Below are 27,391 nucleotides of genomic sequence, written 5' to 3'. Positions count from 1 at the left end.
TCCTGAAATCCAAAAAGGCCCCACTCGATGACTCAGAGTGGAATTTAAGACACTTTTAAGGCTGATCATGGAAAAGTGCATATTTGAGGCTGGAACAGGGAGAGGGCTGTCCTCCTGCTGCCCCACAATTGTGCTACATAAGTGACTGCTTATTCCGAGGCTGGCCTGAAGGGCAGCTCTGGGGAAAAAACAGGGACAGGGATTCCTTCAGATGCAGACACAGGAGTTCACAGAAGAGGAGGTAACGAAGTGCCCTGGGAAGGCTGAAGTCCAGTAAGAGGCAATGCCGGGCTGCACCCCAGCCTTTTCATTTTTAGGACTTTTAAAGCATTTGTAAAGGCTTTTAAAGTTTAATAGGCTTCTTGTTGATTCTAACCAAATCTAAAAGACGGCTAATTTAAATGGCCATTGCACTCTGTTTTGGCCATTGTCCAACTGCTGTCTTGAAGTCAGATGCTCTGGACCCCATGCTATCGTCTGGCCGGGCCCCTATCATTCTTTCCCCTCTTGTTTTCAGTTTACGTGCAGCCATTGTGGTGACTATAAAGATTAGGCAGCTGACGGTGAGGGCTGTGGTGGGTCCTAGTTGCAGCATTTGACTCACATTTAAGAGAACTGGCTGCTGGTAGCCACCAGCTATGTGGCTTGGGGGCAGGTCCCTTCATCTCCCTGGGTCTCAGGGTCCTTGTCTGTAAAATAAGGGAGTTGAACCGACGTTATGCATTTCAGGGTCATCCCTCTGACATCTCTTTCCATCATGAGGGCTTTTAAAGGGAGGTGAAGAAGGAAAGGGATTTTAGGAAGAAGGTAGTCTGAGTCTAGGCAGACCTTGGAAGAAGTTAAAAAAAAAAAAATTCCTGAGACGAGATTCCCCTCCTCCCCTCTTATTATATGCTTTTTTCCCCCTAACAGTAGAATTCTAAGGAATTGAGAGTTCTGGTTACTTGGGGTGCACTTAATCGAAGTTTTACTGCATTTGCAATTGCAGTGAGTTACACAGTGGTTTGCATACGCAGTTAACTTCCTGAGCGACTTCTGTTCCGTGACCTCAGATCTGTTTCATTAAAATTGAACACTTTGAAACGAACAAGGGGGCATGGAGCAGGATGGTTCCACCTGGATACAGCTCTGGGGAAACAGCAGTCAAGGTGATGAAAAACCATCACCCAGCCATGCCCAGACATTAGCTGCCCTGCCTGAGAGGCAGTAATTGTATTTTCAACCACACTTCACAGCACTTTTCAACCTGGTGAGGCATGTCTAGGCTATTCTTCTCACTCTGGGGCAGGTAGCTTTGGTGCAAAAGTCTCTCCCAACTTCCTCTTAGTAGAGACTGTAACTGAACTCCGGCGCTAAGCGATGTAACAGATTATCTCAATACTCCCTAAATGCTGTGCGTCAGAACTCAGGCATTCTTGGGTCTGGACAAAAATAAGGAGTCCTTGAATTCCCATGGCCACTCTGAGGCAGTTTCGTGGCAAGTAGTCTTGTTGCCATGTCCTCTAGAGGTGGAGCAGAGGTCTGTGAAAGCAAAGCCATTTATAGCCTGCATCCTCATCCCAACCGGAGGTCTGGTGGTCAAAGCAAGAGACAGCAAAGTGAGCTGGGAGGAGAGTCCTGGGGTAGGGTTAACCACTGGGGATCCCAGTAACTGACTACTGGGTGAAGGAATGAATGAATGACTGTGTCTCGCCGAGGTGTCCTCCTGCAGCCCACAGCTGAGGGACAGATGGCTGTCTTCTACCAGACAGGGAAAAGCCCATGGCTCGCAGCTGACAAACAGCTGGGAACCTATTATGCAGAACCCAGCAACCGCAGAAGCCGTATTTCAATCGGGCGGGTGGGCTGCAGTGAAGGCAATCACCCAATCTCCCCTCAAAGCTTCCCTTTCTCCTGGAAACTTCTGTCACTGTCCGATAGCACCTGCAGCTCTGCCTTTACTGGGGACTCAGGTCCCTGGTTCCACGAATGACCTCCTACCCCTTTACAGAAGTTCCTTGTAATTTAGCAGGTAAAGGTGCTTACATTCTTTTTGTAGGAAAGAGAAAAAGGAGAAAGTGCCCATTGTGAATATCTGATTAGAAAATCAAAAAATAGTAGGCATTTTGGATTCTTAAGAGAGCGTGTGAGAGCAAGGAAGGGAGGGAGCGAGAGAGAGAGAGAGAGAGAGAGAGAGAGAGAGAGAGAGAGAGAGAGAGAGAGCGAGGAGACTGAACCACAGGCCTGATCTCTTAAAGACACTCACAAGCTGAGCTGCGACTTTCTATGAAAGCTCTGAAACGCCAAGTTCTCTGACTGAAAATGCAATTTCTGGGCAGGGCACTTAGACGGAAAGGAAATGGGGCTCCTGATGGCATCAGGGCGGCCACAGATTGCTTCCTGGGCTCTGGCATGACTTTGTCCTTATATTTTTCTTCTAAGATAATTATCAGGATGTGACGGTGTTTGACAGGGAGCTGGCAAAGAGGGAGGGCAGGGGGCTGGCTGGATATCAGGCTGTTTAGGGGCAAGGGCACTGCTCCAGTTGTCAGGGACGGGGGTGAATGGAGAAGGGAAAGCTGACGAGAGGCTTTTGCCTGAGGTGGAAAGGCTAAATCTCAACATGGTCACGAAGCTTGTGAATTAATGTTGCTCCCTCTTATGTGGCATTTGAAAGGAATGCGTGAGCAGAGAGTGAGGAAATATGGTGAACCAGTTCACCTCAGTGTGACCCAGCCACCCAGGGTCTGCTTTCTGGCAGTTACCAGAGTCTTTGTGGGATCCACGTCATTTTTCCCTGCTGGATTGCAAGTCCCTCAGGGAAGCCTAAGTTTTGTTGATTTCTGTGTCCCTGCTGCCACCACCACCATCACTGCCATCACCATTCCCATTGTGGCCTCTACCATTCCTACCAAGGCGTGGTCAGCAGATACAGAGCATAAATAGGAAGGAGCCTCCTCTGGGAGTGTCTGTCTGGTCCCTGATGACCCTCTTTTCCTAAAAACTGGCTCTTCTCTCACCTCATAGGGTTCCCTGGTTATTAAGGAATGCTACTCACTGACCAGAGTTGATTGGACCAAAGGTAGATAACTGACTTAATCTCGAGTAGCCCAGACTTTCCCTCCCTGTGGCCAGACCTGATGGCCATACAGATATGGATCTTGTATGCCCATCTATCATGTGCATGGAAAATCAAAGAGAGCTGATCTGTAGAGAGGAAAGGATCAATGAGTTGTATAGAGAGAAGCCAAGATGAGAGAGAATATTACCCCAGAAAGATGGACAATATTGAGGAAGAAATTGGTTGCCGATGGCTTTCCTGGTTCCAGTCTCTCATGAGGTCTGGCTGTAGTGTTTTCCCTGCTTTTAAGACCCATGACATATCCCTTTATCTTTGTAATAAATGGTATTTTCGGCTTAAACTAGTTTGAATCGGTTTTCTTTACTTGCAACCGAAAGCATCCTAACTTTCAGTTACCACCCTGCCCCTCTCAGCAGGCATCACTAATAGATCACAGTGATCTTCCTGGTAAGCCTCCTCTGAATCCTTCATCTGACAATCATTACCAATTGAGCCAAGCTAGTAGATGAGATAAAAATCTACTGGCACAAACAAACCCCACAAGCTATTAGCTAACCCAAACTCTACGATGGGCTAGAGTACCAAAAAGAGTACAAGACGAGAACATGGGAGGGAGTGAAATACTTTGACAGGGACTTCTGAGCAAGGACTTGAATGTTTGGTGTGATTGTACAGCGTCAGAGATGGTCTGGGTACACTTCAAGTGTGAGAGATGACAAGGGCAGCCTTTATGGCTCAGTCACTGTATGGTGTCTTCCTATTCACACCTTACCAGGCTGTCTCTGGGTCTCAGAATACCTTTTTGGTTACTATTGTTGTTCAGGATGCTCTGGAAAGATCTGCTTAGAAAAGTGATACTAAGCAAAGCCAAAAGTTGGCCTCATCCACAGACAGGATGCTTGTTCTTCTACTGCTTCCCAGTTCCCTGTGGGACTTGGAGAAGGACCAAAAGACTCAGATGGTCTTGGTTTTCAGGCCTGACTTTGTTACCAGCGCACCCTCTCTAGTGAAATCCTGTGCTTTGGCTTCCCAGAATCCATCCCCATTTTCGAGCCACAGCTTCTGATTTTCTTTTGTGGATCACTGGCTCCCACTCTGGTCCATGTGGTGGAGGACAGATTCCATATCTGGTTCCTGGGAGGAGCATGTGACCAGGCATAAGCCAATCAATGAGTTCTATGCTCTGGCTACAGCGATTGGTTCAGGGACGGGCATGTGACTTAAGACAGCCAATCAGGCTCAATCAGAGTGAATCCTAAGGCTTTGTCTTTAACAACCGGCAAGAGGTCTTTTCTTTTTTCTACTGGACTTGAGCTGGAGAGACCGTGAGGCTGTCCCTACTGCTGCCATCTCGCAACCTTGCTGACCTGAGAATGAAGCCAAACCGTGAGGGAAGCAGGGCCAGGAGACAATGAAACCCATGTCCTGAGTTTCTTGAGCCTAGGTGCAGGGGGTATCTGAATCTGACCCTACCCAGGGATTGTTGCCAATGCATATCCTGTTTCGCTTCAGCCAGTTTGAGTTGGGTTTTCTCTCATTTGCACCCAAAACGTCTTATCACACTCTGCCTCGGTTACCTCATCAATAAAATGGGAATAACAACAGCTATCCTTTGTATAGGATTGCTGCCAGGAATAACTGAGTGCCTATAAAATGCTTTAGTAATTACCAGCCAGGTCCTAGAGGTAAATGAAAATACCACTCCACTCCAACAAATGGTTTGGGGAAGGGGCGTTGAGTGTTCTCCAAAGAAAAATAAATGTGAAGAATGCTGTCTCATCTTTCATACAACTTATCCTAGCACGATGCCTGGCCCAGAATATATGCTTCATAAATATCGGTCACGTGTTCAAAGCCTTTGAAAGAACACCCCTCCCATGTCTTACCACTACCCTCCGGGCTTTCCCCAGTCCCATCTTGTGGAGCATTTAAATGGACTCCACTCTCACTCTGGCTTTGGCTTAAACTTTGTGACTGCCCAGCAGCCCCTCTTCCCCTACACACACCTTCGAAAACCCCCAAGCCTACTTGTTCTACCAGGGGGGTGGGAGAGTTGCAGGGCAACAGATCCAGCAGAGGGACTGGGCAAGTTTGGTGATTAAATGTGATTCCTAAAAATGAACTGGCAGAGTGCAGCCCTACCAACCCCTCCTGCTGGCTGGGGTGGAGGGTGGGAATCGAGGCAGCCCCTCTGATAAGGAGCCTGGTTATCTCTGGTGTCCAATCTCAGGCAGTGGGCAGCCTTTCCCATCCCGCCAGCACAGGTACAGTGGCTCCATTAATGGCCTCTTTCCCCAAATACCAGTCATCACCTAAGACAAGCCTAATAAAAGGCTAAAGGCATCCACTCCGATACCAACTTCTAACGCAACTCACTTTAAAACTATTTGTGTCTCCTTTAAGCTGCTGGGCTGCAGCCCTTCTCAGGTTCCTCCTTCCAAGTCTGAGCCCCCAGGCACTCCCAGGAGGGGGCACCCACACTGCCATCTCTTTGGCAACAGTACACTTTTCAGTGGTGCTTTCCTTCTCTCTTCTCCCATCAGCAGCCCCCCACGTCAGGGACATTTGGTTTGAAGGAGTTGGACGCCTTCTCCCAGGTTTTTCTCATCAAGCGTTCCCTTTTTTACGTTTCCTCGTTGTCAGCAGATTAGGATTGAAAATAATTTACATGGAAGTAGGTGATCCTACAGTTCAGCCTGCATGCTTTTGACAATTAACTAAATAAACTGCTTGGGGTCACTTGGAGTAACAATTCACAGATTTGCCTGTGACAGGCAAAAGTTAAACCCCTCTGTGTGCACGACCTCCCCACGCACGGGGTGAGGGGGAGGCTAGTTCTGCAGGAGGGAAATTCAAGGCATCTTATTATTCACCCTCTCCCTTTCCAGTTCTGACCTTAAGAGTACTCTTAACCTTCCTCCTCCAGCTTGCTAATGGGGAAATAAATCTTGGGAGAGTATCTTAAATTCTTTTTTATCACAGACTGTATCACCAAGATAATAAGACCAGCCTTCAGAGTAACCATTAAGCCACAGAAGGTGTGGTCATCATTTATGATTTTTTTAGCCTTAATTGCTAGACAGACACTTTAAGTGGGAAGTCTGTCTAATGAGCCCAGTCATTAAAACATCAAAAACTGTTATCTGGGGTTTCTATTTTAGTTAGACATTACATTATTTTAATAAGGGGGCCGCATTTCTTGTCACAGGGTTTGGTAATGGAGGCTGAAGCAACCCCCTGGGGACTGGGGGAGGGGGAGGGGGAGGCAGGCTTGCCTTCGGAAAACAAGGTCGAAAATCAAGTCTGAGCCCTGGAAGGGGGAGAAGGGGGATGCAGATGAGAAAGTCTGGGAACCTGACCGGGAGGAGGGCCCTGCTGTCAGGGCAGTGGGGGCGGGGGGCTGGGGCCACCACTTCGGCCCAGGATGGGAGAAAGCAGGTCACGGGGCGTCCTGGCCTCCATGCACATCATTTCAGAGCTTTCTAATCTGTCGCCACACCTTGGCGCACAGTGTCCTTGGCCTGGACGCTCCTCTGCTCTTGGCCTCCTCCTTGCTGCATGGGGAGGGAGGAAGCCTTCAGGCCCGCCCAGTCCCTGGCCTCCCCGAGCCACCCCTCCTCGGGCCTCACAACAGGCATTCTCAGAGCTGCCTGGCGGCACCCAATTCAATTCCACGCTGGGCATTCTCAGACTGAAGGCTCAAGGTTTGGACAGTCATTGTTGGCTACTTTTTACTGATCTGGACCAGCACAGTCCTATGTGAGCCACAGATGCAGGCGATGTAGGTAATTTAAAATTTCCTAGTAACCACATTTAAACGATAAAAATAAACAGGTCATTTTAAGGACATATTTAAATACCAACACATCCAAAATATTATCATTTCAACATGTGGTCAATATTTTTCAAATGGTTAAGGATCTCTTTTACATTCTTCTTTTCACACTAAGTCTTACACTTCCAGCTCATCTCAGTTTGGACCACATCTCAAGCGCTCCAGAGCCACCTGTGGTAGAGATGACCGTATTGGACAGAACAGGTTTAAGCTTTGGTTTTCCAAGTAGCTAACTGTTACTGAGCACTTACTCTGTGCCAGGCACTGTTGTAAGCAGTTTACACGTAATAATTCGTTTAACACTCACAACAACCCCATTGAGTAGATGCTACTATTATGCCCATTTTACAGATGAGGAAATTGAGGCAGAGAGAGGTGAAGCAACTTGCTCCAAGTCAGAGCTTGTGAGTGCTAACGCCCAAATGGGGCACATTGTAGGTATGTGCTCAGCATATATTTGAAGCCTGACTGTCGGGCCCCTTGCTCTTTCTAAATGCAACTGAGCCCTAGATGACCCAGTAAATGTGCTGACAAATTCCCCACCACCCCAAGCCATCTGGAAGCTGCTGGTTCCCTCCCTCTGTGTGACTGACACCCCTGGCCATGGAAGCCCCAGGTAACCACCAGCTGCTTGTCTGGGGGTTCGTGTCTAATACCAGGAGATCCTCCTCAAATAGGAAACTTGCCAACAGGTAGCTTCTATTTTGGAAAAAAAAAAAAAATCAAGAGGTGAGCTAAAAAGACAGCCTTTTAAAAAAAAGAAAGCTTTTGACACTGACAACTTCTGACGTTGGAGCACCGGAGAACATCCTAAAATCCACCATCAAACCATAGGAGAGCAAAAGATGACAACAGGAAAACATTTCCATGGTTATTATCACCTCCTCATCAAAAAGATATGTAGGAACAGTGAAGGCACAACATACTCCGGCCTAGTAGATGCTCAGTAAATACTGGCTGGAAAGGTTAGCTAACCTAGTCTTCTTGGAAAAGTAGATAGAGCTTGATAGAAAGAGTTATCATCCATGGTAACTATTTCACTCCAGACACAACTGAGAATGGTTATCCAAACCAGGAAAATAGAATAGGATGACCTAAGCAGACAGAGGTTTGCATGCAAGGAGTGTGATGTCCTGGTGGAGGACGAAGACAGGCAGGGCCCAGGGCTGCACTGCAATGATCCCACACAGTCAGCCTTCCTCACTAGGCCAGCGCAAAACACATAAAAGTGGGCATGTGAAGAAGGGACGACAGCTTTTCAAAAGGGGGACATAATTCACAGCATGATTGTTTGGTTTTATATTAGAACCCAAGTCAACTGATTAAATTTATAAAGAAGAGAGGCAGGAAAGGCACATGTAAGACATGGAAGACCCAGTTCTGTATGTATATACAGGAGAAGAAAATGCCGGGGTGCTAGTGGGTCACAGACCAGCCCAAGACTTCCAAAGGTCACAAAAGCACATTCCCACAAAGAGAAATGAGAGGTCTAGTCTGGCCCCTCCAGGGAGGCAAAGATCCGTAGAAAAACAACAAAGACGCCATCAACAACCAAGGCCTCTGGCAAACAGGAAAGGATCACGGTTTACTGAGCTGAGAGAAGAGAAAGCTGGTGGGATGCAGGAGATTCTGACCCAGCAGCATGCAGATCTCGGCACAGGAGAGAGTCACGCAACCTGGGGTGAATCCAGCCCAAACAACTCCCTTGCTCTGTGGTCTTGGGCAATTTCTTCACCTTTCAGAGCCTTGACTCCTTTATCTATAAAACACGGATAATAATAGCTGCCTTGGCAAGTTGGGTAAATTGATAAAAATATATGTAAAGTTAACATATGATGAAGCGACTCCACTCCTAGGTACATACACAAGAGAAATGAAAACACTTGTCCACAGGTAAAAACCTGTATGTGAATGTTCATAAGAGCATTGTTCATAAGAAACAAACCAAATGTCCATCAACTGATGACTGAATAACAAAACGTGGTAGATCCATACAAGGGAATATTATTTGGCAGTAAAAAAGGGTTGAAGCACTGGCTCACGCTACAACATGGAGGTACCGTGAAAACATCACGCTAAGTGAAAGAAGCCAGTCACAATGGACCACATATTGTACGATTCCATATTTGCGGAACATCCAGACTTGGCAAATCTACAGAGACGGAAAGTAGATCCATGGTTGCCAGGGGCTCTAGGGAAAAATGGGGAGTGGCCGCTAACAGGTACAAGGTTTCTTTTTAAGGCGATGAATAGGTACTAAAAATGATTGTGATGATGGTTGTACAATTCTGCAAATATAGTAAAAATTTTGAATTGTACACTTTTAATGGGTAAATTGCATGGTATGTGAAATATAGATGTATAAAATCCAGCCAGTGCCTGGCATATAAAAGTCATATAGAAGGCCCCTGGTAAAGGAGATCCTTTCTTCTTCTTTGTTATTTGCTATAAGGATGCAAGAGAGGCAAGCAACACAGGGATCTAAGTGCCCTCGGGGGTCTGTCTTCCAATCGGAGGCAAGCTTCAGGTTTCACTGTGTGGCCCATTCCCCAGGCAGAAGTGAAGGGGCTGGCCCGGCAGCATGTGGGCGTGCTGTGCAATGCCGGGGCATACCGCAGTGCCTCCCAGGCCCTGGGCAGGCAAAGCCCTGCAGCTCAGGGCAGCAGGGTGTGGAGGTTATATAAGAAGAGCCCACACCCAGCTGTCTTGGGATAATTCAGCCTTGATTTCTGCTAACACCACCCTCCCGCAGTGCCTGCCGTGGCTGGCAACACATGGATAAATGTCTCTGTGGCTCTGCAGGAGATGTGTTCCAACTGGGTGGCTCACTCCCACGGGCCTAAACAGTGTCGAGAGTGTTTGCAAAGGCTGTATGCCCCCTTCCTCTTCACTTCTGGTCTTTCCTCAGAAGACAAGTCCTCCCTTCTGGCTCCCAATTCTGCTGATGTGGGAAGAGTCTGGAATAGGATTTAGGATATGCACAACCTTGGTTCCCGTGGCCACCGCGGACCTTCACATAGCCGAGTGATCTCAGGCCTACGGGAAGGCAGAGCTGAGAGCTGTTCATCTTCATCACCCCACACATGGTGCCTGATACACTCTGATGGAACCTCCTTTACAAAGCCAGGAGCTGGCAAGGAATCTTAGTGCCTCTGCAGAGGCACTATTGCATCCCGATACAACATTGGGGCATGTGGGATTGCGCCGGGCCTTGCAGGACGCATAGGGTCCGTGGCCCTGGCCCACTTAATACCATACTGCCCCCCAGCAAGTCAACCCCAAAGAAGCCCCCTGCACACACTTTCCAAATGCCCCCTGAGGATGTATTGCTCCAGGGCGTGGGGGGAGGAGGTATCGTCCCTGGGATCTCCAAGGTTTCTTCCAGCCCCATCAGTGGTGTGCTAGGAAAGCTTTGACAACTAGCTCTCCAGAACCAAGGAGGCATGTGGGGGTGGGGGGGCCCTGGTGTGTAGACTGTGCTGATTTCCATCGTGTAAATACTCCCACCACGGCCGATTTCAGTGATTGTGCTGAACCACTGGTTACAAAACTCCTAAAATTTAACCACTGGCTCCAGCATACCTGACCTTGTGCGTCTTCCTGTACAGCTAATTTAGAAGGTGCCCTGAATTAAGCACTCAGTTGGAATACTCTTTCTAGGGTCTTATTTTAGAACCAAATAATAATACTAATAAAAATCCTGAGAGCATCTTGTGACCTGAACCAGGCTATGGAAAAATGAGAAATGTTTTACCGAATGGCAAGGCTGCTGCGCGTACGTCAGGTGAGCACAGGGCCAGGCACGGGGTGGCAGGACGCTGCTTGCTTCTCTGCCCATCGCCAGCTTTGGTGACAGTCCCTGCCCCATAGCCCCACAGCTTGAGGGGCTGAATGACTCTGGCTGGACTCCTGCCCTTAGCCTTTCCCAGCAGAATCCTCTCCTCTGCCCAGCATCTCACCTTCAGAAAGCACTTGACAAGCTCCTCTGTCCCCAGGTGGTACAGACTTAATGTGCGCCTTCTCCCAGGGGGCCTTGGTTTCCAAAAGTGGCAACAAAAGGAAGAGGGCAATACTTAAACCGAAGAATCCCAGATGTGGACACAGGCGGGCAAGGCAGCCCTGCGAGGCCAGCATGGCAGAGAGAGCAGCTGTAATAAGAAACAAGGGGTGGAAACCCTGTTATCATGGTGGGGCGGGGGGGCGGGTTATGGGAACAGGATGGGAAGAAGACAGTACCAGCAAGAAGCTGAAACCCCTAAAGGAGGCATGTATTGAGAACCAGTCCCCAGATTGGGGGTGGGGCACCCGAGGAGAGCAGGAGGGAGGATTACCAAGGGGCTGGAGGTTCCTGGGAGCTAATGGCTTTGTTCGCTCTCCTGATTGTGGGGATGCTTTCCCCAGCAAAACCTATCACACTGTACACTTTAAACATCCCCCAGGCAAGCTGTGGAGATGGGTATTTGACTCGACCCAGAGACCGACCATCTTGGAACAAACCATCCTGGCATTAGGAAGAACCAGGGAAAGGGGATCTGGAGCAGGGTCGGGGGATGGGGTGGGGCGACAGGACCTCTCTGGTCGCCCCACCTCCAGACTGCGCAGATTGCAGGGGTCCAGGGAGGGGCAAGAGAGGAAGGGGGAAGTGGTTATATAAGTGGGCTCAGCAAACAGTCAGACTGCCCGGAATTGTCTGTTTGCAAGGATGAAGGTGATATAATTGGAATCAGAGCCTCAGCTGAACCAGGAAATGAGTGGAGATTTAAATACCAGGATGCAAAGTTTACCAAAGGGATAGGAGAGAGGGAGGGAGGAGGGAGGAGAGGTGGAGAATGTGGGGAGTGAGCTTTGGAGAGAAAGGTGGAGGAAGGGTCAGGAAACAGAGGAGGGGAGGTAGGGAGAAAGGCCAAGGAGGAGGGAAGGAGGGAGGGGAAGGGTTGAGAGGAGGAGGGGGGGAAGGCCAAGGAGGAGGGGGAGGAGAGGAGAGGTGGGAAAAGGGTGGGGGAGGGGGAAAGAAGGAAGGGGGAGGCGGAGGGCTGGGAATCTGGGGAGAAAAGGCGCTGACACAGCAAGGCCAGGAGAGGTTTGCACAGTAGGCTCCCTGAAAAGATTCCTGGAGGTCGCCAACACCTTTCAGGCAGCTGGGAGGGAAAGAGGAGCCTGGAGATGTTTCTGGAGACAAGTGCAGCTTGGGCTGAGGCCAGAGGCAGGCCCAGAGGCTGGGCTGGGCAGAACCCAGGGTGCTGGGCAGGGCCTGCAGGGCTCTGGCCATTCGGGTGCTCCCAGGAAGCAAGTCACACACTACACTGACAAGGGAGCCCTCCTGGACAGCATCCCCTTTCCCCCTGGGGGGTTGTTTTCAAATTGGGATGGAGTCTAGGTTCATCCCTGGAGCTTAAGAATGAGCTTGGCTCAGGTGCTGAGATGGAGCCTCAGGAAACTCTACAGGTGCCCCCAGTAAAGAGCAAATTACCTAGAGAGTAGCTATAGGACTGGTTGAGCTGATTTCTTCGTCCTCGTTTGCTCTTGAAAGGAGTTCAGAGGTTCCTAGGGTTTGATTTTATGCCCCAATGTCACCTCTTCTTTCTCCCCTCATAAAGACAAAAACTTTGCCTCAAATATTTGTTAGACCACAAGAAATTCCACCATTAGAAAGTCAAATGCTTTGAGTACATCTGAGGCTAGGAGAGTGAAGTTACTTGCACATGGTCACAGGTGTCTGACTCTGGAGTCTATGCCCTTCCCACCTGAGGGGAGCAGTGGGGTGCCCTACAGGGTGAAGCACCCCGGAACAGTAGAGGCAGGCTAATATGGAGGGACTGCAAGACTCTAGGGTTTGGAATTATCTCATGCAGGGGAAACCTGCAGTAGGAAAGCAGGAAATAAGAAATGGTTGATATTTCAGAAACTTGCAGTGCAGATTTCAGAAGTTTAAGTGCAAGGAGGTGGCCTGGCTTCGCAGGAACGTTAGGTCAAAGGGAGCAGGACATACATAAGGAAGGATGTTTTCCCAGCCTGAGAACCCAGGAGAGGGGAGATTTGGGGAAAGGCAGAGCTGCACAGACCTCAAGGTTCACCCACCCTAACAAACCCATTTTATAGTTGAGGAAACTGAGGCACAGAGAGGGGAGGACCTGTCCACCGTGAGTCTGGAACCGATGGGCCAGACCGTGGGTTCCCTGGCTCACTGCCCTGTGCATTTTCTTCTCAGTACCAGGGCCAGCTGCTCACAAGCACTGGCAAGGTAAAGGAAGTAAGAGCAGGAAGGCAAGCCGGCAGCAGCAAATGAGGAGGTGCTCCTGGAGAGTTTCCAGAATGAGCCCCCAGCCTGGCACGCTGGGAGACCAAGGCTCTGGGATTTGTATGCTGTGTTTATTGAGGCCTGATGGTGTGCTCCAGACGGTGGGGGCCTGGTTCAGGCCGAGCTCTGTGGGCAGGGCCTTCCACCCCTTTTGTCCTGCTCTTTGTCCTGTTCTGCTTTTTCTGTTCTTAGTGACTATGCATTTGCTCCTTGCCATGGGATCAGCAAACTACTGGAGTTGTTAAATGTCCCTGAAATTGTGTGTAAAAAAGTAGGGAGAGGGAAGCACTGAGGGGGAGGACAGTGAGCTGTAGCTAGACAAAGCCCTAAAAGCCCTAAAAGGTTCTGGAGTAGAGAGACTTCCTGGAGGAGAAGAGCTTGGAGAGGGAAGGCCACACAGTTCCGAGTGTGGGGTGCGATGAGGGGTAGCGTCCCGGAAATGGCCTTGGGGCACTGCTGGGAACCCAGGCCAGAGGTGGCTGTCACAGGCTGAACGGAGGCCCAGGGGAGAAAGCAAGGGGATGAGGGGACACCAGCCTCAGCCCCTGAGCAGAGGGACCCCAGCCAGCCAGCCCAGCCCTACCCTTAGTTTCCCAGTTTTGGACACCTGGACCTTGTGCCCCTTTAGGGAGGGCCCCTTCCCTTTCTAGAATTGGAAAGATCCAGAGGTGACTTGAAACTGCCCATCAAAATGAGTGAAAAAGCAGATATGAAATTGTAAACAGTGTAATCATCACTGTGTTGCAACAAATACACACATAAACAGAGCGTGCACGGGAAGAGAGTGGGGCAGCACAGCCAAAGATGGATAAATGAGGATGCCTGAGGCAGGGCCTGCGACGAGCCAGGACCGGGACCGTGGATGTATTTTTTCTAGACGTTCTATACCAAGCATGCGTTACTATTATCATGGATGCAAATGTTCACTTATTGAGAAAAGAAAAAATACTATTTTTTAAAAAAGAATGCCATCTTGTTCGGAGAATGACTCAACCACCAGCAGCCGCCTCTCCACACGCACTTCTCTCTCTTCCCCCCAGACTCAGAAACCCGATTTCCTCCCATTTCCCACATGTTCCATGGGCCTGACAAGCAGCAGGGATGGTCCTCAGAGAAACCTGTGGTGCTGAAGGGGCACAGATCACTCAGCCCCAAAGCGCAGGCTGGAGGGATGGCCCCATTTCACAGGGTGGGAGACCGAGGCACAGAGAGATGAAGTGACTTAGCTACAGGCCCACGGAAAGTAGTTGGTGGAAGCGACCATAGATCCTTAATTTCCATTCTATATACTGCTTTATTGAATCTATAATTATCATCACCATCAGCATCAATATCATCCACGGGCATAGTATTACTGGCTCACAAGGGCGAGAGCAACCTTCTTGTGTGTGTGTTTTACACACAGACCTTGGGCCCAACCAGTCCTATACCACACTGACCAGCGGGTGGACGTCCCGCAACTTCCTTGACCGCTGCTGCCCACACCCTGGCTGGCCTGTCGCCTTCACCTGGTTGGAAGGGCAGAGCTCTCAAAGCCTCTCTGTTGCTGGCACCTCTTACCCAGCCTGCAGCGCACTTTGAAGAGCATGCTCTTTAGGGAGCTAATTGCCTAATTAGTGCATCTAGAGGAAGGCTAAAGTTATGAGGCTGCTAATAAGGCAAAGCCCATGAAACAATGGTGCCAGCGACTCCTTGCTGTCAGCCTCGTTGTCTGCGTCAAATTATTAATTATAATTCTTAATCACTCCTTTTCCTGTCAGAACCCCTGAGATTTAATTTGCTTCATCGTTTGGCCCTCCTAGAATACACGATTCTGAATGCCTCTCTTCTCCAGGGTGATGGGGGGGATGGCGACATCTAGCCATGCAGCCTGAGAACACCTGTAGACACCCGCCTGGCCGCCAAGGCCAGGGTCTACCCATGCCAGCGGGTCCTGTCCTGGGGAGGATGTGCTTGGACAGGAAGCCCAAGGAGGGGGTCCAGGATGGGGCAGGGATGTTGGCTGGGCAGGGGGAGCAGCACAGTGCAGCTATTGTTAGCAATCTGATGGGGCTGTCAGGCGGAAGAGAAATTAGGCCTATTCCATTGCTCCGTGGACAGAACTAGGATCAATGAGCATGCTGTGTGAGGTTCGACTGGAGTCTCACAGAACAACTTTCTGACAATTAGAGCTATGCTAAGGTCGGCGCAAACTGTCCAGGGGGAAACCAGTCTCCGCTGGCCGGACGCATCCTGGCAGCTCATGGACCCCCACCTGCGAGACACAAGGATGCCCCCCTCTTGTGTGTCCCCTTCCATCCTAAACTGATTGTAGGTGTCTGGGACTGTCTCCCTCCCCCCACTCCCACCCCAAGGCCAAGACAGTGCCTGACTCAGGCCTGTGTCCACGCCCCGCCCCCAGCCCCCCTCACAGCCCCTGGTGCTCAACGAACATAAGTAAATTTGAGGTGAAACAGAAAACGAGCCAGCTTCATCAAATCATAAAAGTCCAACACGGATATGAAATAGAATATTTGGATTGGAGAAAATGTCAGTGGGGACTTAGCTTTACTTTTCTCCAAGGAGTGGAATAAATTTATATAATATTTGTGAAATTAACAGTTATTTTAAGGATTAAAAAGTCAATATGAAATTTCAAAAGAGTCCTCGGATGGCATTTTTTCCCTTTTCTAAATATTTGGTAACCCAAGGCGAGCTACTACCCAGGACTGTTCTGATCCTGTCGTGATTGTCCAGGGGAGGGGGGCAGAGGCGGGAAGCCCTGTGTGGGGCTTGGCAGGAAGCGGGTACAGGAGGTGTGCTCTGTTTAACCTCAGATGTGACAGATGATGACGTGGCCTTTTTGTGGATGGACTTCCAATGCTCATTCATTTTTAGACTAACTTTGTCAAAATAGAAAACAATATATGTGTGTGTGTGCGCGTGTATATATATATATATATAAAAAAAAAAACAGAAGAAACTCAGGCATAGCCAGTCAAAAAAAAAAGAGAGTAAACACAAATACACAATTTTTCTTGGCAGGCAAGTTAGCAATTTGGGGCCTTAAAATTATTAGATACATTCTCTTCGAGCTAGCAATTCTACTTCTCAGTGTTTATCCTAATAGTTAAGTATGCGCAATGGTTTTTATTACCTAATATTAATCTTAGTATTGTTATGCCATGGAAGAAATTTTAAATGTCCAAGAAAAAAGGTTAAATAAAATATCTGATTGTACATTTATACAATGAAATGACTTGTAGTCATTAAAATAGTACAGATAAGTATTCTACTGACATGGAAATATTCTACGTGGTGACATATATAAACAGTGTTGCACAGAAAGATCCCAATTTGTTTAATAAAATATATAATCACAGAAAAATATCTGGAGTGATATAAATTTATAGTAATAACATGCAGTGGGAGGATTACAATAGTTTAATATTCTTTCTTTTTTTCCTTTTCTTTCTCCCTTTCCCCTTCCTTCCTTCCTTCCTTCCTTCCTTCCTTCCTTCCTTCCTTTCTCCCTCTCTCTTTCAACAATGGACATGTGTTACTATTATAATTAAAAAGTTTAAGATTATGTATGCTTTTTCCAGGAAAAGAGCATCATTATAGATGGTTGAGAAAAAAAGTTTGCAAAATGTATGTGCAAATCTATTGTGTGTGTGTGTCTGTATACAATGAGAGAAACAGAAAAAGATTCAGAATACCAAACAGAGGGTTAAGTATCCTGTTTCTTATCGGTTTCTAAGTAGTGGGACTTAGAAGGCTTTCCCCATCTTTTCGTTGTTTATGTAAAATATAAACGTAAAATTTTACATAAAATGTAAAAAGTTTTGAATGTAATCACTGTGTGGTCTCTTAAACGCTAAGTGGGTTTAGAGCTTTAGGCTTTAGGGAAGTGTCCATGCACATGATACCTGGCCCATACATGTGGAGAACCCGACTTTGAGTGTCCCTCAAGGGAAAATCTGCTCCCACAAAACCAGGAAGCTGACAGGGTGGTATTTCTTTAGGATTACCTTGAAGGTGTGCTTCCTGTAGTCCTGGGACCGGGCATTTTGTTGTGGATGGAAGTGTGTGACATAACGGGAAAGGTCCTGGACCTGCTGGCCAGTGGACCCATCTGTGACACCAACTAACTGCAGTGATCCCCTCCAAGCCTCAATTTTCTCATCTGCTAAATGGAGGTAATCCTCTCTGATCTGCCTCTCTTCCCAGGGCTGTGATGGACATGGAAAAGCAAAACTCCCCAGATGCAAGGAAAACCCATCACGGGTAGTTATTGGGAAAGCCAGAGACAAGGCAAGAAGATGAGGTCGACAGGGGATAATTAAGGTTAAATTGGCTTCAGAACCAGCTTGGACTGGAGTGCCTCCCTGGAACTCACTCTATCCCACAGGGCTGGCAGGAGGCAAGGGGCAGGAAGTGCCCCAGCTCACCTTCATTGGGGGCTACCTCCTGACCTAGGGTGTGGCTATGTTCACTTGGGTCAAATACAAGGCGAAAGCCATGCAAATCCACAGGTCTAGTATTTCTCTCAGAATCTCAGAAACAGAGCATGTGCAAATGATGAACTCATCTTATCCTCAGACAGAGCCCTCAACACAGGCTCCATCTCAAGTTGCATTTTGGCTGCTGGTGGTGTAAACACAGCCCCAGTGATATCAGAACCACCTCCTCTGCTCCCTGTGCAAGGTGTGCTCCCGTCCCATCATCAGGGGCTGCACCAGGAAGCAGGCTGCTCACCAGTGCATGGGGTGGCTTGGCTCTGGGTCTCTGTTTACTTGTCTGTAAAGTGAGGGTTGTGTTGTCCCATGAAAGGCTGTTTCTACTTTTGAGATCCTGAGATCCATCACCTGGTGATCTAGAGGCAGTAGTTCTGTCCTTGACAGAAGTCATCACAGTCCTGGGATTGATCTCATACAGGTGGGTCTGGAGGTAAACTTACAGGTGGCAGGACTATTGGGCAGGAAAGGAGCTCAAGAAAATGTGCAATTCTATTGGGGAGGACGTGGGGCCACTAGGAACTGATGGACGACTGGCAGAGTGATAATGGGTACAACCTCTCTGGAACACAATTCGGCATCATTTTATGAAGTTGAACATGAACACTCCCTCTGACCCAGCAATCCCACCCCTAGAGGCAGAGCACAGAGACACTCCTGGACACGTGCTCCAGGAGACACATGACGGCATGTTCTCAGAAACATTGTTATTAATAGCAGAAAAACCTGCAGACATCTTTAGTGTCATCGACCCCAAACTGGATAGATAGGTTGTGGTATATCCACACCACAGAATACTATTCGGTGGTGAATATGCATAAACCATGGCCAGCTGCCTCCACATGGATGAATCGTAGAAACAGAATATTGAGTGAGAGAAGCAATCGCAGGAGAAGACATACAGTTTGATTTCATTTATGTAAAGTTCAAATACTGGCAAAACTACCAATAAGTTTTTTTCTAAATTGTGGACAAATATATTAACATAAAATTTGCCCCTTTAACCATTTTTAAGTATACACTTCAGTGGCATTAGGTACATTTCACAATGTTGTGCAACCACCACCACAATCTCTACAACTATTTCATCAGCCCAAGAGGAAACTCTGTACCCGTTAAGCAATAGCTCCCTATTCCCCCCTCCACTCAGACCCTGGGAACCCCTAATCTACTCTCTGAATTTATGAATTTGCCTGTTCTAGATATTTCATATAAGCGGATTCATACAATATTTGTCGTTCTATGACTGGTTTATTTCACTTAGTGTAACATCTTCAAGGTTCATCCATGTAAGCATGTATTAGAACTTCATTCTTTCTATGGCTGAAATATATATATGAAATGTATACATTACCAGTTCACCTGTTAATGGACACTTGGGTTGTTTCCCCCTTTTGGCTATTGGAAATAATGCTATCACCATTTATGCACAAGTATCTGTTTGAGTCCCTGTTTTCAATTCTTTTGAGTATATACCAAGGAGCAGACTTGCTGGGTCATATGGTAATTCTACCTTTAACTTTCTGAGGAACTGCAAAAATTTGTGGAGTCCTATATATGTAGTAAGACCATCAGAAAAGCAAGAGAATGCTGAACCCACAATTCAGGATAATGATTACTTCTGGGAGAAAAGAAGGGGATGCCGTGGAGGAGGGACACCAAGGAGCTTTAATATTTTGGGTCACATTCTATTTCTGAAACTGAGAGATGGGTTCACAGGAGTTTATTTTATTCCTCTTCACAACCTACATACATATGATAGATATTTTTCTGCATGTATCAAATGCAACATTAAATCAAAAGAAAAATGTAAAGAAAAGAGTCCACTATCCTGCACCCTAATAGGACAGCGGCATAGACCCTGGTGTCCTAGCTCCTGGCGGGAGGGAGTCCCCCACTGTGCTCAAGGTGTAGTCAAGCTCAGAAGTCCGGCATCAGCACAACTCTTGCTGCCTCCCCACTGGACAGCAAGCTCCCTGAGGGCAGCGATGGAGGCTAGGTTATCTTTGGACTCTGGCAAGTAGTGCTTGCTCTACACGTTTGATCAATGAATAAATGAAAATTTCAAGATTTCTCAGTAGCCTTTTCCCAGAAGGTAACAGCTGTGGCTTTCAGAAAGCCTCCCTTCTATCCACACCAAATGTTTCCAGACACGATCTTGAGGCCACCTTCTCTCTTCAGTCCTGAGGGCACATGAAAAGAGGGGTTGTCAGGCCCAAAGTCATCTCTGCCCCAGTCTCTGCTGCGTCTGCTGCCTCTCTCACTGTCCCCTCCAGTCTCTAAGGCAGCTCACTGGAGCTGGCCACGTACTGAGCCTCCCCAGCTCATGGTCTACTTCCTCGGTGCCAGAGTCTCTCCAATTTCCTGCCTCTTGCCAGAGCCTCGGAGGGTCCCTGTTCTGCCCCCTCACCTCTGCCAGCTGTCCTCTGTGTGTACCACCTTCGGTCCTAGCCCATATTTAAGAGGGAGCCCCGTATGTGCCCACGGACCTCTCACTGCGCAGTGCTGGGGGGACACTGGACAAGCATGGCCCCCGCATTGCTGTGACGCAGTGAGAAGCTGACAGTGCTGGGGGATGGGTGGCAGAGAGCCAGTGGGCCTCTGTGCCTCTAGGTCTGCTTTTACCCCGCCCCTCCCTCTGCTGCTGTCCACCCCAGGCAGGGCACTCACCCTGCCTGTCACACGGAACCAATTCTTCTAACATAACCAACCACTCTTGGCCAAGGATCCTCTCACGCATAGCCCTTCCGCTTCTCCTCCCAGCCCGCGTCCCTGTGCTTCCCACCCAGAGGTCCCAGGCCCTGGACATACAGAGACTGCCTCACAGAGATGGCCCAGCAAGCACTCGGAGATCCAGGCGGGAGCCAGGGCCAAGCCTTCAGTATAAAACCATACCCATCAGAGCTCCATAGTCCCTGGATGAGTGCTGGACGGCAGGGTCCCAAAGGGGTGTGGCCATTCTCCCAGAGATCCTTGCAGATGCAACAGGATGGACACGCACCTGCCAGTGGCTTCCCATGGGCCACAGCCTCTACCATCACTGGCAGGTCACCTTCTTCTAGTCTCAGTGCCTCAAAGTTCTCTCCCACGGGGCATCACCTTATCTGTCTGTTACCACCCTGCCTGGGACTTCTCTTCATGTCCACAGAACTAAGCAACACCTGTCTCATCAAAACTTTACTTTAACCATGACACTCCCGGCTCAAACGCCTTCAGTGTCCCCATCACCTCCTGGATTTGGCTATTGGTTCACTTACAAACAACAACGAGCTGGTCCTAGGCACAATCACAGGCTGTGCTGAGAGCAGGGACACGAAGACCAGGAAAACATGGCCCACACTCCTCAGCCTGTCCCTCGAAGCCCTCCGCCGTAGGGGCCCTTCCTACATATCTGGGTGGATCCTGCCTCTCCCCTAATCCAGCCAAATGGGAATGCTCACTTTCTGAGGACACCTGAACCTGCCACCACTGTGCGCTTCCTTCTGTCATCCCTCATCTGTTGCTGTTGAAATCCTTCAAGGCCCTGTTCAAGTGACACCTCCTCCAGTAAGCCTTCCTGGTTAACCCTACCAGAAGCTCACGTCTGAACAAAGAAAGCACAGGGTCTGCATCACTTGGTCTATCCAGTTCTTCCCCAGTCACGTTGGGAGAGGAGGTCTGAATTGCCCCAAAGGGCCTTATATTCTTCAAGGGCAGCAGCTCTACTTTCTAATTCTTTTGCGTTTCCCACGGCACTTAGCATACCTCTGGGCACCTGAGCAAAAAGCTGTGACCTAGGAAAGGACTTCATCTTTACCTTTCTGAAGGGCCCAGTGATGTAACTGGCCTGGAGAGGGTTAGAGCTATGGATCTAGCCAGCGGCCTCCCCTCACTCCAAGGTCCCAATAGCCATAGAAACTGCAATATTTTTAAGAAGAATAGGCTATATCAGAACACACCAGTCTCTTCACGGACAAAGCAAGTTTCCAGCTCTTTATAAATCCCAAGTCTTTCCTCATCATTATCTGAAATGCAGATGCTTCAAAAGTGAAAAGAGTGTCTTAGAGGCAGGACTGAGCAGAAGCCATAGCTGAGGTCAGGAGATGAAAGGTAAGAGAGAGGGAGTAATGAGTGCCAAGCTACAGATGAGAGAGGGCTGTCCTGTCCCTCAGCTTCTGCCGTATCGAGAGGCAGTCTGCCATGATGGGTAAGGGCATAGGTGTCAGATGGAGGTTCATGGGTTCCAGTCCTAGCTCAGCCACTTTCCTGCTGTGAAAGTAGGCAAGTTACTTGACCTCTCTGGTCTCATTTTTTTCATCTATAGAATGGAAATAATAAATAGTCCCTCACTGGAAGGTTGTGAAGGTTCAACAAGTTAACAGAAACGAAGCACTTAGAACAGCGCCTGGACCTCTGATCATCTGCCCTGAGTCAGAGGCGGCTCTTACTATATAACAAAATATCTCACTCGTTTCACCCCACGAAACATTATCTGTGAATGGAGCCTTTATGACATCTAATGAGCTGTCCAAGTAGAATGAATCTTAGTAAAACAGACCAAACTGCTCCTCAGGAAGGCACTACCAATTCATATTTCCTTCCAGAAGACATGGGAGGAATGGGTGAAAATATCTGTTTCACTGTACCTTTGCTTGCCAGCTCCGGCTATTCTAATTTTTTTTTTTTTTTTTTTAACAAAGCTTTGTGAAATTGATGAGTTAAAAAAAAAAAAAAGGTGGTACCTTGGAGATTTACCTTGACTTTTTTTTTTTTTTTTTTTTTGCGGTATGTGGGCCTCTCATTGTTGTGCCTCTCCCGTTGCGGAGCACAGGCTCCGAACGCGCAGGCTCAGTGGCCATGGCTCACGGGTCCAGCCTCTCCGCGGCATGTGGGATCTTCCCAGACCGGGGCACCAACCCGCGTCCCCTGCATCGGCAGGCGGACTCCCAACCACTGCGCCACCAGGGAATCCCTACCTTGACTTTTTTCACTAGAATTGAGGTTCAACATTACCTCACTTGTGAATTGGCCATTTGCCACATGTGGTCCTACATTTGTGAACTGTCAGTTCCTTTTTCCCCTTTTATACTGCTGAGAGTTATGTATTTCTCTTAAGGTTTACAGAAGCTCTTTTTATAGGGGTAATATATTAACTTTTTTGACATATGTTTTACAAATGCATACATATGTTTTTAAACTTTTAAAATAGTAAAATGTTCACCAAGAGACCTAAAATATTTAGTCTTTGCCTAATCATTTCTATTCTAGCATTTTATCCTAAAAAAGAATCAGACTTTTTGGAACCAGGATGTTCATTCTAGTGCTATTTATAAGAAGAAAAATTGGAAATTACCTAGATATATAGCCCTTAGGGTACACTAATGTGAACAAATATTATGAAGCCGCTAAAATGAGATTTTCTATGAATGATTAGGAAGTGCTCACAGCTAAAATGCTAAATAATAAGGGCAACATAATGTCCAGAATAACCCAATTTGGGTAAATTTTTAAAAATACATATGCTTTAACAAAGGTTGCAAGAAGAGACACCAAACTATGGATAGCATTCATTGGAGTTATTTCTGAGTGACAGAATTAATGATGCCTTAATCATCTTCCTACTTTGCTGAGTTTCAAAAGTTTCTATAATAAATGTGTTATTTTATGTATTTTTAAAATAAAGATTTACGTTTATCCTGCCAGTTTTTCAAAATCCAGATGCCTCACTCACAGGCTTGTTAAAACCCAAATCACTGGGTCCCACCCGCAGAGTGCCTGATTCAGGAGGTCCGAAGCGGGGGCCTGAGATCCTGCATTTCTAACAAGTTCCCGGGTTACGCTGAGCTGCTAATCCAGGGAACACACTTTGAGAACCATGGCTTTGTACTAAAGGGTATTTTTTCCTCCTGTTGCCTAATTTTCATCTATGTTGAGAAGATAAAGAACACTGGCACCTGATCTTCTTAATCTTCGAAGACTGATTGCTTCTACCAGGAGAGAAAGGGGCCAGACACCACAAGCCCGGCGGGCAAGCATCTGCATTCCCACCGCCAGCCCCACATTCTTGGAAGACCTACATTCCATGCATTCCTTCCCTGAAACTACCAGGCACCTCCCTTTCCTTCTCATTTTCCAACCAAATAAACTTGGGGAATGAAGGCATTTCTCATTAGTATTAGCTCCCACATTTTGAATTAACTTTCACGTGTGACGGGGGTAGGGGAGGTGGTGGGCGGGATCCTCCCAACTTGTCTGTAAACTCCTGGTGAGCTCAGGGTACCTTGCACAGGCCCGTCAAATGTGTGTTGATCTGACTGGGTCCTTCCTTCACTCCAAGGACTGTTACAGGCCGGGAGGACACGGTGGAGAGCAGGATTGGCTGGGTCCTACCCGCATGAAGCTTACGCTCAAGTGGGAATATATATAATATCACAAAAACATGAATAATGGTCTCATTGGTGGGCATGAGCACGCTGAGGAAAATGAAACAGGGGAATAGAACTGTAAGTGCGGGGGTGGGGGGCACTCCTTTAGTTGGGGACTCAGAGAGGGCCTCCTAAGTCTGCAGTGTGATGGTCCTATGCGGGGTCAAAGGGGCCGGGCAGGACAGATCTCCCTGGGCTCTCAGGCTGTTTCTCAAGTGGTAACGTGCTCATGGCCCAGAGATTTTGACTCAGTAGGTTTGGGCGGAGATGCTGCATTTCCATCACATTCCCGGGTGGGGTCCAAGCTGCTGGTCCAGGGATCACCCTCTGAGTAGCAAGGCCTTAGGCCATAGTAAGGGGTTTGGAATTCAACCTAATGACAATGAGGGGCCGCTGAGAGTTTGAAACTAGAGAGTAACAGATCGTATTTATGTTTTCAGAAGATGATTCTGAGGGACAGAATGTGTGGGAGAGCTCGAGAGGCAGGAGTTCAGATGGGCACCGAGGACACTGGACCACTGAAGGTGGCAGTGGAGGTGTGGAGGTGTGCGTGCTGCAACCAGGTCTGGCAGGACAGGCTGTGGGACTGGACGCCGGGGGAGGAGGGGGAGGCGGAAGCAAAGGAGATTTAATCTGTGCTGAGCCCCACCCTCCCATCAACCCATCAGGGATTCACTTGGGGACTTTTGGCACCAGCTACACGCAGCTTGAGTTCCAGGCCCTCCCTGGCTTGCCTGCAGAGGCTGCTGGGAAGGCACATGGTAAGTTTTCACACTTGAGTCCTGGAGCACCAGCTCAGAAAGGAAGGAGCACGGCTGCAATGTTGGATGGGCTTTGGAAGGTTCTGAGAGAATAAGTGGGTGTCTCAGGAGTCTCTGCCAGGAATCTCGGCCGGCAGAACTGCCCCTGGTCCTGAGGTTCTTCCTGGGGAGGGCAGCCACTTCCCACTCCTGCTGCTGTATCTCCTACAGAGTCAGGCCCAGGAGCACTGTGCTTTACCATCTGCCACTCCAGGTAAGAGAGAGCAACCCTTGGAGACAGAGATCCAGGCCATCAGGCGGGGCCATGATCCAGGAATGATGGCTAGGGGAGAAAGAGAAGGTGGACCACCCGTCTGGTGGCAAAATCATTACATAAGCAACTCTCAGGTACCCACGGGTTTGTATTTTCACAGCCAGTACCCTGCCACTGTCGCCAGAGCCTTCCGGTCTCAGCACACGCCAGGGCTCTGGCTGTGTATCCTGAACTTTCTATAGCCTTCTACAACTGCTCTATCCCTTCCTTTTTCCTTTTAAGGTTAGCTTAAAAACATGTGTATATACTGTATATAGTGTATATTAAAGGGCAATTTGAAAAAATGCACACACTAGACCCCACCCCCACCCCCATGCTCACGCTTCAATACACCTGATTCCGTTTCCTAGTTCCCTCTGAGCCGCATTCTACACATTCCCGTTTACACAAATGGGATTCTGGACTTAGGTGTGTGTGGAACTGATGGGCAGTAATTCGCATGGAAGCTTTGGGTTGAGTGAAAGAGCTTGGCCTACAGGTCTGGGGACAGGCAGGAGAGACAGCAAGACTGATGCTGTGAGCCCCAACCTGGCCTGGGAGGCAAGTCCAGTCCGTGAAATTAGGGCTTAGAGGAGAGGCCGAGGACATGGGGCCCTGGTGCCAAAGGGACGCAGAGAGGAGCGGAGAGCTGTGCCAGCACATGGTGGCTCTGGTGTCCGGAGGCCCCTGGTCGCCCCAGGGAGGTGGTGTTCTCACCATGCAGAGGCAGAGAGGCTGAGCTGCCCTGTGCCTGGGCCGGTGCACACCGTGGTCCTAGGTGACCCTCAGCACTGACGGGACGTTCCCTGAACGTCCTGCCAGGGGGGTGGCAGGGTCCTGCAGTGAGGCAAGCTGAGTTCGGAGCCATCAAATCTGGCTTAGACCAACCTAAACATCGACGGCGACAGAGGAATGGGTAAAGAAGATGTGGTACATGTATACAACGGAATATTACTCAGCCATAAAAAGAATGAAATAATGCCATGTGCAGCAACATGGATGGACTTAGAGATTGTCGTACTGAGTGAAGTAAGTCAGACAGACAGAGAAATAGCGTATGATATCGCTTATATGCGGAAACTAAAAAGAAATGAGACAAATGAACGTATTTACAAATCAGAAACAGACTCACAGACTTAGACAATGAAATTATGGTTACCGGGGGGGAAGGGTGGAGGGAAGGGATAGTCAGGGAGTTTGGGATCGACATGTACACACTGCTATATTTAAAAAGGATAACTAACAAAGACCTACTGTGTAGCAAAGGGAACTCTGCTCAATGTTATGTGGCAGCCTGGATGGGAGGGGAGTCTGGGGGAGAACGGATACGTGTATATGTATGGCTGAGTTGCTTTGCTGTGCACCTGAAGCTATCACAGCATTGTTAACTGGTTCTACTCCAATATAAAATAAAAAGTTAAAACATAAAAAAAAAAAATCTGGCTTGGGAACCGGAATCTACAGGACCAATAGTGATGCCAGCACAGCTCAGTGGAGGCACAGCTGGTGGACACAATTTTTGTTCTGTTTCTTCTTCTTTTAATGGTGCTCCATAAACCCACTTCCATGTTGCTATGCACTGCCTGCCTTTGTCCTTTTCATGGTTTACAATATTCCATGAGTGGACGTCTGACAATTGATATTACCATTCTCCTCATTTGGACTACATTGATTGTTAGTAGGTGTTTTTTTTTTTTTTCTCTCTTGTGAAGATGTAGTGGTTGCTGTATCTTTGTTTATAGGTGCATAGCTGCTGGAGCAGGGCGTGTGGTGGGTACAGGGCAGGGACCACATATGCTGTCCTGCCTGAGCGCAAGTTCCTCTGTACGAGAGGCCTCTGAGCAGCTGGTACTGTTACATCCACGGAGCCATGTGGTTCCAGCCGATTCTACCAAGAGGGCTCAGAGCAGCCGGGGGTGGTGAAGGCTGACTTCATACGTTACAACTTGCTCTGGTGAAGTATCTGAAACGCGCAGCACCGTGCAAGGAGTGGGTCGGGGCAGGGCATTCCAGGTGAGGGCAGAGAACCAGCCACTTCAGGCTTGTGGGGACCAGAGGCCAAATTAACACAAGCAAGATTCTCCTGGGTGGGGGGGTCCCAGCGTGGGGAGGTCTCACAGCCCAGGATTCCTGTCCAGCTGTACATACATTCCACCCCACAAGGGAGAAAACTGCCCACATCCTGTTGCTCTGCAGCACCGTGCTGGCTTCATTGGAGATGCTCAGTGAATGAATGAATGAGTG

At 48.4% G+C, this 27,391-nt stretch overlaps 1 protein-coding gene across 2 annotated transcripts in view; it reads right to left on the bottom strand.

The window, feature by feature from the left end:
* Positions 1-27,391, bottom strand: part of ZBTB7C (zinc finger and BTB domain containing 7C) — a gene marked incomplete at both ends in the record, with an annotated part of 94,802 nt that overhangs the window by 53,813 nt on the left and 13,598 nt on the right. Inside the window, one exon of one of the 2 annotated variants that reach the window (XM_082852628.1) lies at positions 7,872-7,923. The exons of the other annotated variant lie outside the window; for it this stretch is intronic. Of the gene's footprint in view, positions 1-7,871; positions 7,924-27,391 lie in introns of those variants that run through there. 2 annotated transcript variants of the gene reach the window in all.

Source organism: Leucopleurus acutus (assembly GCF_964270905.1).
Source record: "Leucopleurus acutus genome assembly, chromosome: 13".
Taxonomy (NCBI): domain Eukaryota; kingdom Metazoa; phylum Chordata; class Mammalia; order Artiodactyla; family Delphinidae; genus Leucopleurus; species Leucopleurus acutus.
This window is presented reverse-complemented; position numbering and strand designations above follow the sequence as displayed.